The 18431-nt window shown below is 39.9% G+C and overlaps 1 protein-coding gene and 1 long non-coding RNA gene across 3 annotated transcripts in view; one reads left to right on the top strand and one right to left on the bottom strand.

The window, feature by feature from the left end:
• Window positions 1–533: 533 nt before the first annotated feature.
• On the bottom strand, window positions 534–6163 carry LOC110679334. The gene is made up of 3 exons (XR_002502402.1): window positions 5892–6163; window positions 5223–5831; window positions 534–610 (listed from the first exon to the last, which is right to left on the bottom strand). It is a non-coding gene; the product is annotated as an uncharacterized LOC110679334 (long non-coding RNA).
• A 9310-nt stretch (window positions 6164–15473) lies between these two features.
• Window positions 15474–18431, top strand: part of LOC5571898 — an 87040-nt gene continuing 84082 nt past the window's right edge. For both annotated transcript variants that reach the window (XM_021850217.1, XM_021850214.1), the window contains exon 1: window positions 15474–15680. The gene's annotated coding sequence lies outside the window, so the exon portion shown is untranslated. The remainder of the gene's footprint in view (window positions 15681–18431) is intronic.

Genomic DNA, 18431 nt, shown 5'->3' with positions numbered 1-18431 from the left:
TATATCATCGGCCACAATCAACACGGTCATTTACTGCTGCACTTCATTGAATGTTTTATTCAGGATCAATTCCAATAGCGTATAAATTGTGCCTAGGTCAGCCTTCACGATGACGTCGTCTTCAGCTTCATACTGGGATTGTTTGGAAGCTAAAGGCCCAAACGCAATGATAGCGGAACGGCAACGGAAAGCGGAACCGGTTCGCCAGCATGAACTACAACAAGCTTGTCGACTCAGTGTTGATTCAATTTCATTCGTTGTCAGCTCAGTCGAGATGGTGTGATTCATGCTGGCGAACCGGTTCCGCATTCCGTTGCCGTTCCGCTATCATTGCGTTTGGGCCTTAACGATCTAGTGTCCAACATCTGCGTTAAGGCCCAAACGCAATGACAGCGGAACGGCAACGGAAAGCGGTACCGGTTCGCCAGTATGAATCACACCATCCCGACTGAGCTGTCAACGAATAAAAGTGAACCAACACTGGATCGACAAGCATGCTATAGTTCATGCTGGCGAACCGGTTCCGCTTTCCGTTGCCGTTCCGCTCTCATTGCGTTTGGGCCTTTACTGGTTTTACCATGTAGGTGTCCTACTGGAGTGATGTGGTTATCTGCAACAAAAATGATACAAAGTGATATGTAAAACATACAGCTGAATATTTATACATTCATAGGGAAGGTGTATCAGTTTTGCCCACCCTAGGTAAAAATATTGTTTATACATAAATCAAAAAACCTTTGATTACTGTCAATACGTTGAACGAAAGCTTCCAATCCATGCTCTGCTGGGAAAAACTAATCAGAAACTTTGTTTTTGTATTAAGGCTAAGTAGCCCGTCATTCGTTTTGGCAACAATGATGACTTTTCAGCTTGCGTTTCAAACTGATAAAACTCAGTCTTGATAGTTTATATTGACTTGAAAATGTATCACTGCACGCGCTAACATGCATAAAGTATGCTGATACTTTTTCAGCTGTGTCAGTGCAAAACCAACTGATTTTCTTTGATTCGAAATCGTGAGATGAATGAGCAACAATCATCAACGGCGCTTAAAAATTTCAATGACGGCCTACTTCGCCTTAAAAATTGAGGTGGCGAATACTGGACCACTTGCACCAGTATTTGCCACGTTTTCAATTTCTATTCCTGAATTCGCCACCTACGTTGATTTCTCATGGAGGGTGGCGAATCAGGAACACCATGACGAAAAAAAGGTGCAAAGGAGCAAAAAGTTTAAGGAAAAATATGTTTTTCTATTATTTTCTGAGCAAATTTTGAGGTTTCTAAGAATGTTTTCGTATCATGCTCAGGGATGGGAAATGTACTGTCGCAAACATTTACAGCCTCTACATTTACATGTTTCTACACGACCATCAAAATCCAACGCAAACCATGACCGTTCAAAACAAAAAATGTCACGGCTCTTCAAAACTGTAATATTTTTCTTCACAACGTTTTTTTAAACCCGAATGCGAAATGACTCGAGCACAGTGGTGACACGATTTTTCCGGTTTTCGGGGTTTTGCATTTTTGCTCGATAAAGGCAGCATGAAATTGAACTTGTTTATATGTATCACAACGGAATGATTGTGCTCTTGCTGGTAGTGCTAATAAATTTCAATTAGTTGAAAACACAAGCAAAATATTAGCGATTAGCGATAATAGCGAAATATTATTCAACATTTTTTTCAATCATTCGCTATGGAATGGCTGCCCGAAAACGGTCATAGTGGAGAGACAAAAACAGTCAAGCAGTGTGCGGAACGTTGGCAGCGCAACACTTGATGGTATTAATGCTGCTGCTGCTTTGTGTTTTGGTTGACTGGCAGAATCGATGAACTGTGGAAAATGGATCATTAAAATAACCAAAACGGCCGCTATGGAAAGCATAGATAGCGTCACTGTAGCCTTGTGTGTTTGACAGAACAGCAATGCTGTCACAATGTAAAAACCCATATACAGTGGCGCCTTTGTTTTGATGCGGTGAGCACTTGCAAAAACAACCTTCAATGATCCATTGTGATCACAGTTCCCAAGCCTGATCATGCTAAAGCAATTTAGCGAACACTAAACAATTGACAACCATATGGAGAAGGTGTACCGGGCACCCCCGTTGGTTTGACCACATTTAATCTGAACACTTTTTAATTTGTACCCCGCTAATTTGCACATCGTTCAGATTAAAAATGGTTCAAACGTCATTCAGCTCATGGAACGGAGTAAAGTGAAATGGAACGCTGTGGAACGGAACACAGAATCAAAACAAAACAGCCAAAAGGGTAACCAGAAGTACGATTTTCCGTTGTTCGTAGGGTGACTAGAAGTTCAAATTAAAAATGAACCCCGATGGTTTCCATGAGGTACCGTTCAAATTAGCGGGGGTGCACGGTACTGGTATTCGCCACCCCGGATTATAAAAAAATAATTTTCCTTAAACTTTTTGCTCCTTTGCACATTGTTTCGCTATGGTGTTCCTGATTCTCCCGCCACCCTCCATATGAAATCAACGTAGGTGGCGAATTCAGGAATATAAATTAGAAACGTGGCAAATACTGGTGCAAGTGGTCCAATATTCACAATACAAAAACAAGGTTTCCGATTAGTTTTTATATTTTACCTGCAGAGCATGGGATGAAAGCTTTTTGTTCAACGTATTGACAGTAATCAAAAGTCTTTTGATTTAAGGTGAAGATGAATCGAAGCCAAACCTAAAATTTTCAAGAGCACGGATCTGGAGAACTTGACATCATTTTAAGCTGAAAACATAATCGATTGGTCACTAGCTGGTGGTGACCAATCGATTAAGTTTTCAGCTCAAACGGATGTTCAGTTCTCCAGATCCGTGCTCTTGAAAATTTTAGTTTTGGCTTCGATTCATCTTCACCTTAAGTATAAATAATATTTTTCCTTAGGGTGACCAAAACTGGTACATCTTCCCTATGTCGTAAAACGGTATATAATCCGGGGTGGCGAAAAACTGGTACATGGCGAATATCGGTACACCTTCCCTATATGTCTTAGGGCCGATTTCTTCACCCCCGCTTAGGTCTTAAACATTGTTTAATCATATCGGTAAATGTGTTTCGTCTTTCGACGTTTTGTCCCTTCGACGTTTTGTCCTTTCGACATTTTGGCATTCGACGTTTTGGCATTCGACATTTTGTCTTTCGACGTTTTGTCACCCAACCTATTTGTGGTCTGTATCTGTAGCTTTCAAAAAACCCCACTGCTGAAGTGAATCAAAAGTGCCAAGAATAAGATACGGCTCCCTATTTAATTTTTGGTTGATATGAAACGGTTTGGACAATACAGTCAAACCTCTCAAAGCCGTTATACTTTAATAAATAAATAAGTTAACCATTTTCTCAACTTTTTGTGTATTTTATTGGTATTTTATTATAAATTAAGATTTGAATACTCCTAAAAATGAGTGCACATTAGGGCGGTTCGAATTTCAAAAAAAATTAAAATCCGATCTCCCATATCTTCTGCAAAATGACGAACAAAATTGACTCGAAATGGATTTGTTTCTTCAGCAACATTCTTCGTTTAGGTTCGACGAATAGGTTTTCACTATGAGATGATAAGTTTGTACTTACACTACAGTACTAACGTGTTTTTTACAATTTCTCCATTGTCTTTGGGACACCTTTAATAACCACCGAAAAAACTGAAAGTTTCACAGAACACTATTTTTATAATGAGAATGGTAAGGAAGACATAGAACATTTTTAAATTTTGAAATGCCGTAGTAAACAAACTACTAATAACATATTTGCTCTACCAAAAATGTTCTTCAAGATTCGAAATGGATCATTGAACGTAACTTTTGCAAGTGCTCACCGCATCAAAACAAAGGCGCCACTGTTTATGTGATTTAACATTGTGACAGCATTGCTGTTCTGTCAAACACACAAGGCTACGGTGGTGCTATCTATGATTTCCATAGCGGCTGTTTTGGTTATTTTAATGATCCATTAAATCATGACGAAATCTCGATGCACGGTAAATGGTCACATAGAACGGTACAAGGCGAGCTAAATATGATATTGTATTTTATAGCTCATATAAAATTTCCTAAATATTCATACACAAAGCGTTACGAAAAGGTGGGTGGGTGTCAAAAATGGTAATTGTCAGTGTTATGAAATATGTGAATGAACCCATAGGGGAAAATCACTAATTTTCGACCTACAAGAATGTTGTACCAATTTTCGGATTTCCATACAAAGTAGGCCAAAATCGTATGGATGGGTCGTAAATTGGTGTTATTCCTCTATACATGGTGTGTATTCGCTCAGAAATGACGTGCTACACACGAGGTTACAAATGGCTGTTATTGCGTTATCACAAATCAAGCGAGATATTTCAGCCAACTAATTTTAAAAATGCTTGGAATTTGCTGAAAATTCTACAAACACTATTTAGTTTAACCATGAGAACATAAAATTTTAGGACAATTTACCTGTCCAATAAAATATTTGTTTTATTCTCAAAAATTTGGAAATTCAGAACCCAAATATCTATGATGTTCAAGCAGCAATTTATGCAAATAAACGTTTAGTTTAATAAAAGTTAGCAATACTGTATAACTACAATTAGAGTTGATTCAAAGTGAGAAAAGTCGAGTTAATGTTATGAATTATGACTTCAATATGGCTCTAGTGGGTCCCTTTCCCACTTTGAATCAACTTTAATTGTAGTTATGCAGTAATGCTAGTTTTATATACACAGTTCATATGCATAAATTGCAGCTTGATCATCATGATTACTTGGGATTTTTTTTGTGACCCCCTGATATTGGCTTACGACCTTTCAGAGGGTCGCGACTCACAGATTGAGAAACTCTGCTTTAAAAATTATATATTTCATTGCTCATTTCACTCATTACTGCTATCGCAAATATTATTATTAATGCGAAAACATGAACAAGATGTGACGCAAATATGCGATGATGTGATTTTTATTAAAGTAATGGTTTTCGTGCGAACCGATGATTAAAACAATGTAGGATGCAGAACCACTTGTGCACTTCCATGACTCACTTGTTCAAACATTAGCTTCGTAGCTTTAAAAAAACCTTACTGCCGAAATGAATAAAAAGTGTAAAGAATAGAATCCGGCTCCCTAAAAGGGTTCTGGTAAATGATAATATTAATTGAAATTGCAATCAGCGGTAAACTCACCAAGAGCAAAAATAAAACAATCAAAAGCTTCCTTACCTTGAATAAATTTCTCGATGCATTGCTTTAGCTCAGCTAACAAGAATTGTCGAGTTCGAGAGGTTTCGTGTCGAATTTCGATATTTTTGATGTCGCAAGAGCTTTTCCTGTATGGCTCAATCGATGTACACTTTACACAAGTAAACTTGTCCTTTTCCGCTTCCGAGTTGAAGAACAATCAACTAACGAATGATCCAGCTTAGTGGCCCTGGCCTTGCTGACGATTTGGCGAGTTTTGTCAAATTGGACCTCTTTGATTATGTATTGTTGGTTGTATGCTGAATCCGCTTCGAGTATTTTCTGTCCACTTGACGATTTTGTTCCTCATTGTTTTCGTCGATTAGTAGATCCGCAGCAATAGTGGACAAAACTGATGATCTAGTGTTATTGCCCCGATATTGGTTAAAGGATTTTAAACAGCCTTATATGTTCACAATATACATAGTGCCTTATTCGTTGTCGAATGAGTAGTGGGCGGTGGTAAGGAACGAAATTTCAGAACGGTGCAGATGTTTACTATCGGTGGCCGAGGATGAAGCGGTAAAGTTGTGCAACGTCGCGATTGTCTTACGCGGCTTTCACATATATGCAAGCACTGGGATTATTGGACTGAAATATATAAAACAATCATTAGTTTGAATCTCATTTCTTTACTAAACTTTAGCTTACATATGCAACTCCTGCCCTGAATTAATCACCGATCAAAAGTCAACAAGCTGCTGCGATGGCTCCGATTGTTTTCGGCAGAAAAGTGACAGCTGTTTAGAGAGACCTGCAAGCAATCATGATTGTTTTTGATGCAAACGATGGAAGCTGATGCGTTCTGAGCAAGCCTGAGGAACTTTTGTGTTTTTCTGAAGAACACTCTCTTTTGCACTTCCCACCATCTTTTATCTTGGGATTGCCCAGTAGGGATGCCAAAATTATGAAAGTGAGCAAACATGATGCATTCTGAGTAACTCAGATGAAAATATTAACTCATGTTAAAGCTGTCTTGCCCCTTGGGCAAATCGGATCACAGTCTTCTACAGCCGCACCACTTTCCTTCAATTCACGAATCAGCTTATCAAATTGCAGCAAGTGTTCCGGCAAACTCACACCAGCTCCCTCCACATACTTCAAAGTGAGGAGCTGCTTCCTTATAAACAACTGGCCGGCAACACCGCGCCGCTCGAAAACTGCCCTTAGCGTATCCCATATTCGCTTCGGGGTTGCACAATCCTTCACCAACTCTAGCTGATTATCAGCGATGGCCGATATAATCACTGCTTTACATTTCTTCTCGGCGGCCTTTCGTTCCACTATACGCTTTTTCTTTTCAAACTTAACTTCAGTAGAATCTGCGGCCATCGCACGCCACTCTTCAATCTCGTCAATTTCCCGGTGCACACAATCGATCAAATCGTATGTGTCGAGGACGGTCTCCATCCGGAACTTCCAGTTGTGGAAGCCGGTACCGTCGAACGCGGCGATCTTCATTTTCTCGTCCATACCTGGGCCAATAACCTGTTGGAGGCACCACACAGCGGACAACAACAGCGAACGAGAAACGAAGTCGAACGGAAATCACGGACCGGGAAGAGCAAAGTAAAAACACCGGCGTACTTCTCTACAGTACTCGAACGAATGATTTATTCACAATAATAAACATCAACATATACATAAACAATAACATTCGACATCACACGATCATGGTGAATCCACAACATAAATGTTGTCTCGATACGAGGGTAGGCGATTGTAAAATTACACTCTCAACACAAACTAGTAGTTTACTGTCGGTATGATGGTTATACAATAAATTTGTCTGTCAAAACCATAATAAATCACACCTTGCTCGGTTACTCGCGAGTAAACGCTCCCGAGTTTGTTGCTACTTCTTTTGACATGTTCTCCCGAGCAGACGGGTGCGGGCTTACTCACACCTAGCCAGATCCCGAGTCTGTGATGTTTGATATGCGTTGGTATACACTCGTGAGCTGCTTCGTGATGCGAACTTTTCCAGCACTGGGTGCAAGAAATGCGCGATATTACTGTAGTCATAGCTTACATATCTTTACATAGAATTAAAAGATCGGTAGCATCGTGTACTGAGTGCACGCATCGTGAAACATGCTCGCTTTTAAAACACACCACAAGCGTCAAGATGCTGGCGATGATGGTACAACCACTGACTAAACTGACGTGACTCTCGATTGCAGACGGTAACCGAAAATATGCAACGGTCAATTCAAATGATGAGTGGTCGCAAATGTCAAACTGATGCAACGTCAATAGTACGAAAGTGACATTTATACAACGAGCATCTTCATCAGTCAAACCAAACAATACACACTGGTTTCAAACTAGGAAGGTATGAGTAAAATACTAAATCTAAAATAAACTAAATCAATTTCGTATGATGCATTTTAGTTTTGTCAAAACTATCGACAATCATGTGAGTCTGATTCTAAAGCAATATATTTGAGTCAAGAAAATTTTATTTCGTAAAGGAAAGCTTAGATTTTTGTATTCTCTATTTCCCAAATATGATTAAATATATTCCTCGTATTTTTACCCGAACATGTGTAGTTTTTCCTCGGAGTGCTAAAGATTTGTCCGTCAAAGTGTTTCTTTACAAAAACCACCAGGTGGAGTTAGTGTTCCAACGTATTTTCATTCAAATATTTGGCTATTATTCATGAAGCAAAATGCTCTAGCCACCACGTCAGTTTAGTCAGTGGTACAACCGCTCTTGAGTTAATTTTTAGGTTGTCATCTGATTGACTATCGCTTGCAAGTACCACCGCGCTAATACTGTATGTTAAAAGCGAGGTTTTTAACCAGTACTATACAGAAAATAGCAGCGCGAGTACTGAGTGCCAAGCTTGAAAAAACTTCCTATCGACAGCCGCCTGAAAAATCGAAAAAATCCCACCTAACCTGGTTTCATATCCCAAGCGTGGTAATGCTGAAGGCGCTAGGGTAAAAAAAGAGCATGCGAAATATATCTCTCCCGTAGATTGATTTTTCTCTTATCTCTCTCATCCGCACGCTTGCACTGATCGAGTTGATTGATGTAGCAAGACTGTGCACTACTGTACGATACAAGGCAGCGCGTTTCCCGATGAAAGTGCACGCGTTGGTTTCCATCGTCACAGCAACGAAGTGTAGCATGGAACAAAGTGCTGCGTAGCATGCATCGCGATGAGCGCGAAGAAAAACTTAGGTCCCAGATCGTGCGTCGAAACAGCATTTTCATTTTATTTGCATAGCAAAAATTTAACAACAGATATTTTGTTAGATGAAAATTCCGTTGCAAGCTATCAATGAGAGATAATTGAAAAGAAATAAATTTAATTTTATTAAGAAAATTATTGAATTGTACTTCAAAAATAGTACATATTGTAGGTGGCTAGGATGAACGAGCTCCCACCTGTGCAGTGCACATATTGCACATGTGGACTCGACGCCTCTGTGGTAAACACTGAGCCGGCCGGAGTGAACTGTCATGAACATCAGGATAATAGACCATTTCCGTCAGATCTAACACCTAGCTTTTGTATTTTTCTTCGAAAGACAATCATTTTTAATGAATATTAACGCTTTCAGATTTTGCTTATATACACTCCTGATTTTCTTATAATTTTTTGAAAACATAGATATTCACCACACTTTGAGATAAAAATCGTCGTGCGTCACAGTTGTTTCAACCCTCTGGGCATTCAAAGTGGAGATTTTTCCGCAACGTTCATTAACACCCCTGCATTGAATGTTTGTAGACATGATGAAATGTCAAAACCCATCATTCCCACAAGCAACAGAACTGACTCGCTCGCCCATATAGAAAAAAAAATGAGTAGCCATTTTTCTCGTTTATTGTTTACCAAATTGCTATTCATTGCCTAAAACCGTCTCCGGAATGATAAGGACTACCCGAAAAATGACCATCATCGTTGGAATGCAGCTGAAGCTGCTGTGGTGCTCCGTGTAAGTCCTCGAAATGGGTTCCGAGAAGAGTCCTGCTCGTTTCCGGTTCTGCGACCGCAGTAACAGATTCCCAGGGGAAATCCGGATCAAATGTTGAGCTCTTGCAACCTCGAAACGGGAACTCTTCCGGATTGGGATCAGATTCAAAAACGATATACTGACACGCAGTGAAATTTTCATCGCCATTTTTCCACTGGCCACAAAACCAGGAGAGAGCAGGACCCTTGTAGAAAACCATTCAACCGGAACACCACAGCAGCTTCATGCGACGGAGATGAAGGATCTTGGTCGTGAAGGATTTTTTTGTGATGATGGCAAATGTTTGATAAAAGCAAAAACGTGGAAATGTGTATGCTGGCGCAATGAAACTTATGGCTCCGTTCAAGAACCTGTTAATATAGCTGGCCGTCAACAGCACCAACAATGAGGTTTCCGGGATGGATGTGGGGATTTCAGCCACTGTGGAAGTGGCATAATAGGAGGAGATAGATATAACCTCCAAACTTCAAATAAAAATAATGTCAACAATTTCTGCAGTGAATGACAAATCTCTATGACAAAACGTAAACAATTCCTGCAGGGAACGTCAAAGAGCAGGATAGTTAAGGCCCAAACGCAATGATAGCGGAACGGCAACGGAATGCGGAACCGGTTCGCCAGCATGAACTACAACATGCTTGTCGACTTGGTGTTGATTCACTTTCATTCGTTGATGGGTCAGTCGAGATGGTGTGGTTCATGCTGGCGAACCGGTTCCGCATTCCGTTGCCGTTCCGCTATCATTGCGTTTGAGCCTTTAGTTGACCATGATGAAAGAGCAACAGAGATAGCATTTGTTTTTGTGACGTCACCATGCACAAATTCGAAGAGTAACAAAGTGTAGACCGCGGAGGAACAGCTGATCAAAATTCACCACAACGTGGAGATAAATTCATAGGGGAAAAATGGGTTCCTTAAAACATCGGAGAGATAAGTTATTCTAGGAGACCGTGGGGTGAACAAGTGTGCCGCCAGTTTTTCGTTGTTTTTTAATAGTTAGAGGCTTCAAAACATATGAGTTCCTTGGGAGACTTGGTCCAGTAAATTAAAAGAAAGCTTATGAGCAAATAAAAATTTTTCACGGAAATGGTCTATTGCATGGGCGGCGGTGATTGAAAAGGGGCAGCGAAATCGGAAGCGAAATCTGAGAAAGATGAAATTCAGTCTAAAGCCCCAAACGCAATGATAGCGGAACGGCAACGGAATGCGGAACCGGTTCGCCAGCATGAACTATAATCAGCTTGTAGACTCAGTGTTGATCCAATTTCATTCGTTGTCAGCTCAGTCGAGATGTTGTGAATCATGCTGGCGAACCGGTTCCGCATTCCGTTGCCGTTCCGCTATCATTGCGTTTGGGCCTTAAGTGGTGAACAAAATCGCAGAATATACTTCGAAACTATCGCAAACACGAACGAGTGCAAAAGAAAGCAAGGCCTGCTCTCCTTTACTATCCTCAAGGCATCATGCTTGACGATAGGAATGACAACACATGTTTTGATGGAAAATCGTTGCTTACACGTGGGAATAGCCTACCTTGTTGTGTCTATACGGAGCCGCAAATCAACTCAACTTTGACTTTTTTTTACGCAATTCGGCACTTCCGTGGGATAACCACCCAAGTAACCATAAGCACTAATAATAAGCCCTTAATCAGCATCATAGATGCGTACAAGCATTATAATAGCACCACAAATGCTTACAGACCTTATAACAGCACTTCCGCTGCATAGAAACCCTATTACAGCATCATTAATGCTTCTAAGCCTGATGCCTACAGGCAATAAATAAGCACTATATTGGCTTTATATTCGAATACAGGGCATGTTTCAATGCCATCCAGTGTTTTGACAGATATACCACGTGCTTTGTGTTTGCATATAGTGGTAAGAGGGAGTCAAACATAAATCTTCTCACTACTACAATTGCAGGTTTTATGACGGGGAAAAGTGATGGTTTAAATTGGTCACTTTTCTTTCCAATACTATTCATCTTATGTGGCCGTACAGGAGCAGGACAACAACTCAACAATACGGGTGTCACAGGTTCGAGACGCGAAATGAGGAATTTCATCATCATAAAACGAAGATCAAAATGTGGCAATTGCAAGTCCTCAGAAGGATGAAAACTACCAAAACGAATATGTCTGATACAAAGAAGTACTATCTATATCATTTTATTACATTTTTGCATACTATTAGAGGTTTCCGTTTTCATTCATTCAATTATTTACCTCATGTACCAGTTGCTTGGGCGCATACGCGAAAGCTCTCTGGCTGCGTACCCGAAAGCACAAAATATTCGCCCTAAAAACCTGGCGAAAACAACTGACGTTTCTCACGTGGTCTTATATCAGCATCAATGGTGCAGAGAAGCACGGCTATACCCAAGTAACCACAAGCATTATACCATTGCATTAATTTGGTCGAAAGTCAACATTTTTTGCATTAATAATGTTATCATGCATTTATTCAATAACTGTCAAGCAATGATGCATTTGATTAACATTGTAAATGCTTTGTAGCATTATTTTAGTATAGCATTATGCTAAGCGTTTAGAGTGAATATACAGTTATGCTGTCATAAAAGATAACATAACCTCATTAAACGCACTCGAATCTGTAATAAATAAGTAAGACGATCGAGCACGTTCGCACTCGCTCATTACGTTTTGTGGGATATGGAAGAATAATGAAATGACTTTCTTCCATCTCGAACCCCCACTTCATTATCTAAGGATATAAGCATTCATTCAAAATTGTTGTATTTTATCTATGAGACTCTTTTATTCATAAGGAGCGAGAAGAAATGTCGATCAATTTCTCTCCCCCGAAATCTGTTTAATGCGCTACGGCTCTGTTTTGTGGATTAAGTTCTGTTATTTCCTCTACGAGAAAGAATGGTGATCAAATTATGACTGTCTTTCTATTGTGTTTCATTTGGTGAGGAAAGGAAATCAATCGCCGAAGAGAATTCTTTCTAATCGTAATAACTGGGCGAATAGTAATGTTGACACACACAATGGCTTCGTTTATAAGGAACTTTTATCCTACCTTATTACATCAGCAGCTTTAGCACAGGACACCAACGCGCCAGGCATCCAGCACACCATCATCCTAGTTGTGGGTTCGAATCCTGATTCCAACAAAAAAAAAAAATCATTAAGCTGGCAAAGAAACCCATTGAAAGGTAGTCAATGGATTCTTTGTTTTGTTTATTTTTAACGCAAGCCCTAAACATACATTGTTTTAAGCTAATATACATCATGAACCCTAAATATACAAACATAAATGCTTTAGTAGGGCTTGTGCATTAAAACTGCTTTACCAAGTATTGCATTAACTTGGTTGTTGTGGGGCCCTTTCCTACTTTAATTATGCTTTATAAAGCTCTTAAAGGTTATGTCACTTTAAAACAAAATCTGATAGCATACTATAGAGCAAACATAAAGTATTCATATAAAGCTTCGTGGTTACTTGGGTATCTTGGCACTATAATGGCACGCTATTTCGCCTTTTCTGGCATTATAATAGCATTATATGCGTATATAAAATTGACATGCATCAAATGATTACCCTATATGCGCATATAATGCTGTTACCGTGCCGCATTATCGTGCTTACTGGTTACTTGGGCATAGCTTTCGAAGTCTCCGTGATGGGTTAAAACAACTTATCACGCCGAGGACCTGGGATCGAATCCCATCCCCGACATAGTCACTTATGACGTAAAAAGTTATAGTGACGACTTCCTTCGGAAGGGAAGTAAAGCCGTTGGTCCCGAGATGAACTAGCCCAGGGCTAAAAATCTCGTTAATAAAGTCAAACCAACCAACCTAAAACAACTTAACGTCAGGTAAACTCTACACGCAGCGAACTGGACTATCGAAATTCATACATTTTGCCTTATGAAAGTTGGGACGGTCATCGCATTACGAAAGCGTGTCATTTTAGTGATCACCAAGGCGTCGATAGGCGCGGGGTGTACGACCGAGCCTATCGATCGCAAGGTTCATGGTTCGATTCCAGGTTGCCGCGAAAACTATTTTTGTTTTCAAATTTCGGCTTCATAAGGTAAATTTATGAATTTCAACCCGATTCCTTGTGGCGAATTTTCATAAGGGGTTCCTATGTTTATCGATAGTCCATTTGCCTGAGTGTAAAGAACCCAAATTTGGCTTATTCCATTGAACTTCGACGCTGGGTCGGTGCGTCTCTCTCTGTTTTTGACACTCTACCAGCGGGATGTTTTATGCAGCGTTGTGAGCCACACCAACACACTCATAAAATATGAACGGTAGGCGTACCTCGTTGCGTACACCCCCTCTGGTAAAATCGGTTCGAAGTTTAGTGGATATAATTTCAATTCTATATTATGTTTCGGATCTATTCAATTGCATTATGCATATCCGTGGGATTCCAACTGGAATCCGAGAAATTTCAACTAGAATCCGTGGGATTGAAACAGGAATTCGTGGGATTCCTACTGGGATTCGCGGGATTCTATCTGTGATTGTTGCTGATCCTATTGGAGTCCTTACGAATTCCAGTCAACCGAGGATTCCAGTTGGTCCGGGTGGAATCCAAAAATTCCAGAATTTTCCGAAATCGATAAATTCTTACGAGGAATCGAATATTTTGAAAACTTCTACCCGATTTACAATAATTGCATCAAGTTCCTAGTATTCTTATCAAAATTTTGAAGGTTTACCCAAATTCCCAAAATTTTATTTCGAATATGCGAATAGCAGCGCAACTATCATGCAGCTAAGTTTGCTCCAAAAGAAGCGCTGTCTTTTTGCTACCCCGGTTAGGGCTTAAGCCTCAAGCATAATGTTAGCGGCAGCGCGGTACAACGGGAAAACGTCAAGTCCATCTTGAGCTACACTCTACTTGTCAAGTCAGTGTTGAAAAGGATTTAGTTAACATGGGATTGATAAGTAGAGTGTAGATCAAGATGGGCAAAACGGCATGCCGTTGTACCGCATTGCCGCTCACATTGTGCTTGGGGCCTTATTCACAAATTTCATAACGCTTAAGGGGGTGGGTGGGTATCCTTCGGTTGTTACAGATCATACAAAATTTGGAGAACGTTCATATAAAAAGCGTTACGAGGGGGTGGGTGGGTGTCAAAAATGGTCATTTTTGGCGTTATGAAATTTGTGAATAAACCCTTAGCAGCGCCCGGTACGGATCAGCGTAATGATACTGCACTATGTAATTTAGTTTAGTCGCGCACCGTTAAGCTTGCTCAAGTATCGTAACCATACAAATATTGATATTTTATCATACATATTTATTTGGCAGTATACATTTTATTCATACTGCCAAATATTTAATATTACGCCCTGTAGGGATTAAAGCTAAGTATGCTGTTCCGCACAAGAAAAGTAAAAATTCCTGCCCCTGCGTACAGTGAGCTCCATTTGAATTGACATTTCTTTTCAACTGCGTACTGCGATAAAAGAAAAAATGCTTTTCTTGAGCATTTCTTGCAAGAAATTTCCCACGCATCGAGATAGGCGATTACTTTTCTGTTGAAGTGCATACTTCGCTTAAGAGGGGTACTAGAGAAGATAAAAACTAAGCAGAAGGTCATATAGTTTAAGGGGTTAATTCATTTATTTCATAACGCCGAAAATGACCATTTTTGACACCCACCCACCCCCTCGTAACGCTTTTTGTATGAATATTCTACAAATTTTGTATGAGCCGTAACATCATGAAGACACCCACCCACCCCCTTCAGCGTTATGAAATTTGTGAATGAGCCCAAGTAGCAAGGAAAACCTAAGCAAACGGAAAGAGGCTAGTGAAACGTCAGTCTTGTAAAAGTGGTTCGAGCGATGAAGTTGCGATAGTATTGCTCCTGTTGCAATAGGCCTTTTCATTTGATAGGTTCGTCTATGCATTTGTTTACATCGGTGGAGGACCGGTGCTAACACGGGCCTGTTATTTTCATAGAAGAACTGTCAAAGTGCTTCGAGATCAGCTAATTTTAAACGTCAAATGGAAAGGCCTGTTCGGATGAATGAGCCACTTGTATATGCCGGTTCCTCCCTCCGGACACTACACGCCCTTTTTCCACATCATTCTCGGCAATCCCACGAATCACCCCTCGTTCGTTCGTTGACAACTCGGACAGCTGTCAAAAAACTCCGCATTATTCGAGCAGAACTGCTGGAAAAATGGCTTCCACGCATTTCGTCGCGTCGAGCAGCTCTCGGTTCGTTGCTTTTCGAGCAGTGGCCAGCAGCCAGAGCAGTGTTTTGTGTGTGCGCTAGACTAAAGAAGCCAACGATCGTGTGGTGGAGCAGCTTTTGACTCAATTTTCCGGAAAAGTTTCGGCCTCCCGTGTGGCCCCGCGTGCGAAAAACGGTCCGTGAAGTTGTTTCCGGCGTCGTGATCCAGTTGGTGGCCGATTTCCGCGTTCGTTTGGTGTGTTTTTTCGAAGGTGAAAATCATGATGGGTGTCTTTTTCTCCTGTAGGGTGATTTCCATTTTGCTCCTCTGATGGTTGTTGGATTTCACACAGCAAGCCACATCCAAGAATCGGTCGACTTTTGTGTGGTGCTACGCTTTTACCGTGCGGGAGAGTGAAAGAGACCGAGGTATGGGTCGAACGGGTGCATCGGAAAGAGAAGCAAATTATCGCGGTAGCGAAGAAGAAGAGGTGGAAGAAGCAGAGTGCCGCTGCCGATCAGGGTTGCCAAACTTTTCGTATTTTTATAGTTTGGTAATAAAAGTTGAAAGCTGTTTGGTCAGTGTTTGAACCGTATTCTAATAAAATGGATAAGAAGACTTCATCGAGTATTCGATGTAATTTCGACGATTGTGATAGAACAAAATAGACAGCGTGTGTAATCGCCAAAATAAAGTGGCAAATTGAATGTCAAAACTGGAATTTATCCATGAAAAGGTTTGTAGTTCATATTTAAGGCCGGTTTGCTGACTGTTTGTTGACAAGAAAAGGAATCGCCTATCTCGATGCGTGGAAAATTTCTCCCAAGAAATGGTCAAGAAAATCACTTTTTTCTGATCGCAGTACGCAGTTCAAGACCAACAATTGAAAAGGCCTCAAGTCCAAAATGTAAACAAATCGGGTTTCTGCTGATTTAAGTGTATAAGAGCCTATTCTTACTGTAACATACAATAGTCATGCAAAAATATGCATGAAAGTTGAAAAAATATCATTTTTCTAAAAGGCCCTATCTCATTTCCCGATAATTAGGATATTAATCGTAAATGCGGCCTTTTCCCAAAAAGGCCCCATTTCTATATTTACTTGAAACCGAGTTGAGGCCTATTAAACAAACATCAAAATTGCAACTAAAATTACGAAAAAATGTTTCAAATTTACTTAGCAGATACAAGTTATACTTCAGCCGCTCCGCTCCCTGTATTATTTTACACAGCGATAGTTTCAACAGCGAACATAATCAAATTTTCTGTCGGGTTCCTGTGAAGTGATGTATTTTGTACCATACTACCTAATAATACCTGTGTCAGCCTGTCTGTACTTCACAAATTATCAACAAAAACACGATTTGGTTTCAATTGCATGAAAAATAACGTTTAATTGCAATATTATATCAATTGAACCAATTTTCCATACATTTTCTCGACGACAAACTCGCGTAGCACATACATAATGTTCATGGATGACGAAGGGTTCAATCAATCACATATTTAATCGACCGCACGAATCTTCTCTTGCTGTAGGGATCTCCATGTACTTTACTTCACCACTTAACACTCTTCTACACTTCAAATTTCTTATTTCATCATCAATTTTGAATGATTTTCAAAAGGCCACATCAGAAGATGATGAAAAAACAAGCCACAACTAGAAGGCCTCAACACATTTTAGAGTAAACAAAGGCGTCAACTCACAGGCCTCATCAGCGTCGGCCGGCGTCTATGGCCACAAATGAAAAGGGCTGCACAGCTTTTGGTGACATAAAAGCCTCATTTCCTTTGACTCGTTTTTTTAGCAGGATTTTTTGCTAAAATGATAGTAATGAATATTCATAGCTATAAATCAGTTTATCCATCGACTTTCTGGACGATAAAATAACATAAAAAGCTTAAATTCATAATATAAATTTGATTTATTGTTTGACAAAACGAGATTGCATTTTTCTCATTGTTTACTTTTTGGAGATGAGGCCTTTTGAATTGTTAGTCTTGAGTTGAGAAGAAATGTCACTTCAAAGGGGGCTTTCTGTAGGAAATTTCTTGACCCTTTCAGTCAAGGAATTTCTTTAGTTTTCTTGAGCGAAACAGCATACTTAGCTTTAACATATAACTTTCGTGATACACAGACAAGAAGGTTTTTATTTGCGGATAAAAAAAAATATTTTTTACAAAGACGAAACTAATGTTCCCAAAGAAGGTTGACAAAATTATGTGGGTAACCACTTCGGCGTTAATCCTCTTTTTTTTTCATCACAAAAATGTTATATTAGATATTCAAGACTTTTATAAGACGTACTGAAGCGAGTTGTGATAGTTTTAGAGAACTATTGATCAAAACATATTCAATTGTGCTGTTAGGCGGCCTAAACATATTTCAACTGGTCATACTAGTTATATCATTGAATGGAACTGGTTGAATCAAGCTTGTTTTAAAAAATAACTTACACTGCCAATAAAGATCCTTCTAAAGAGTTTTCTTCTTCTTCTTGGCATTACGTCCTCGCCGGGACAGAGCCTGCTTCTCAGCTTAGTGTTCTTATGAGCACTCCCACAGTTATTAACTGAGAGCTTTGTTTGCCTAAGTTGTCATTTTCGCGTTCGTATATCGTGTGGTAGGTAGGATAATATCTATGCCCAAGAAATCAAGGAAATTTCCATTACGAAAAGATCCTGGACCGACCGGGAATCGAACCCAGACACCTTCAGCATGGCTTTGCTTTGTAGCCGCGAACTCTAACCGCTCAACCAAGGAAGAGTTTTCTATAGGATTTGAATGACTTACGTGAATACGAATATAATATCAATGAACATAGATGCATGAATCACATTATTCAATGTTTTCGCACACAAAGAGTTATTGATCTTCATCTTTCCCACAGAGATGCATATGGTGGAGAACACATATCTCTTAAAGCGAGCCATTTCAGTGACTTGACTACTATTTTCGACCTGGTCAATACAAGGTCACTATTTGCAGCAAAAAGGCACTTTTTTTCAGACAAATGGT

Source organism: Aedes aegypti, chromosome 3, assembly GCF_002204515.2.
Source record: "Aedes aegypti strain LVP_AGWG chromosome 3, AaegL5.0 Primary Assembly, whole genome shotgun sequence".
Lineage (NCBI taxonomy): Eukaryota > Metazoa > Arthropoda > Insecta > Diptera > Culicidae > Aedes > Aedes aegypti.
Note: the sequence above shows the minus strand (reverse complement) of the source record. Positions and strands in the feature narration are given on the sequence as shown.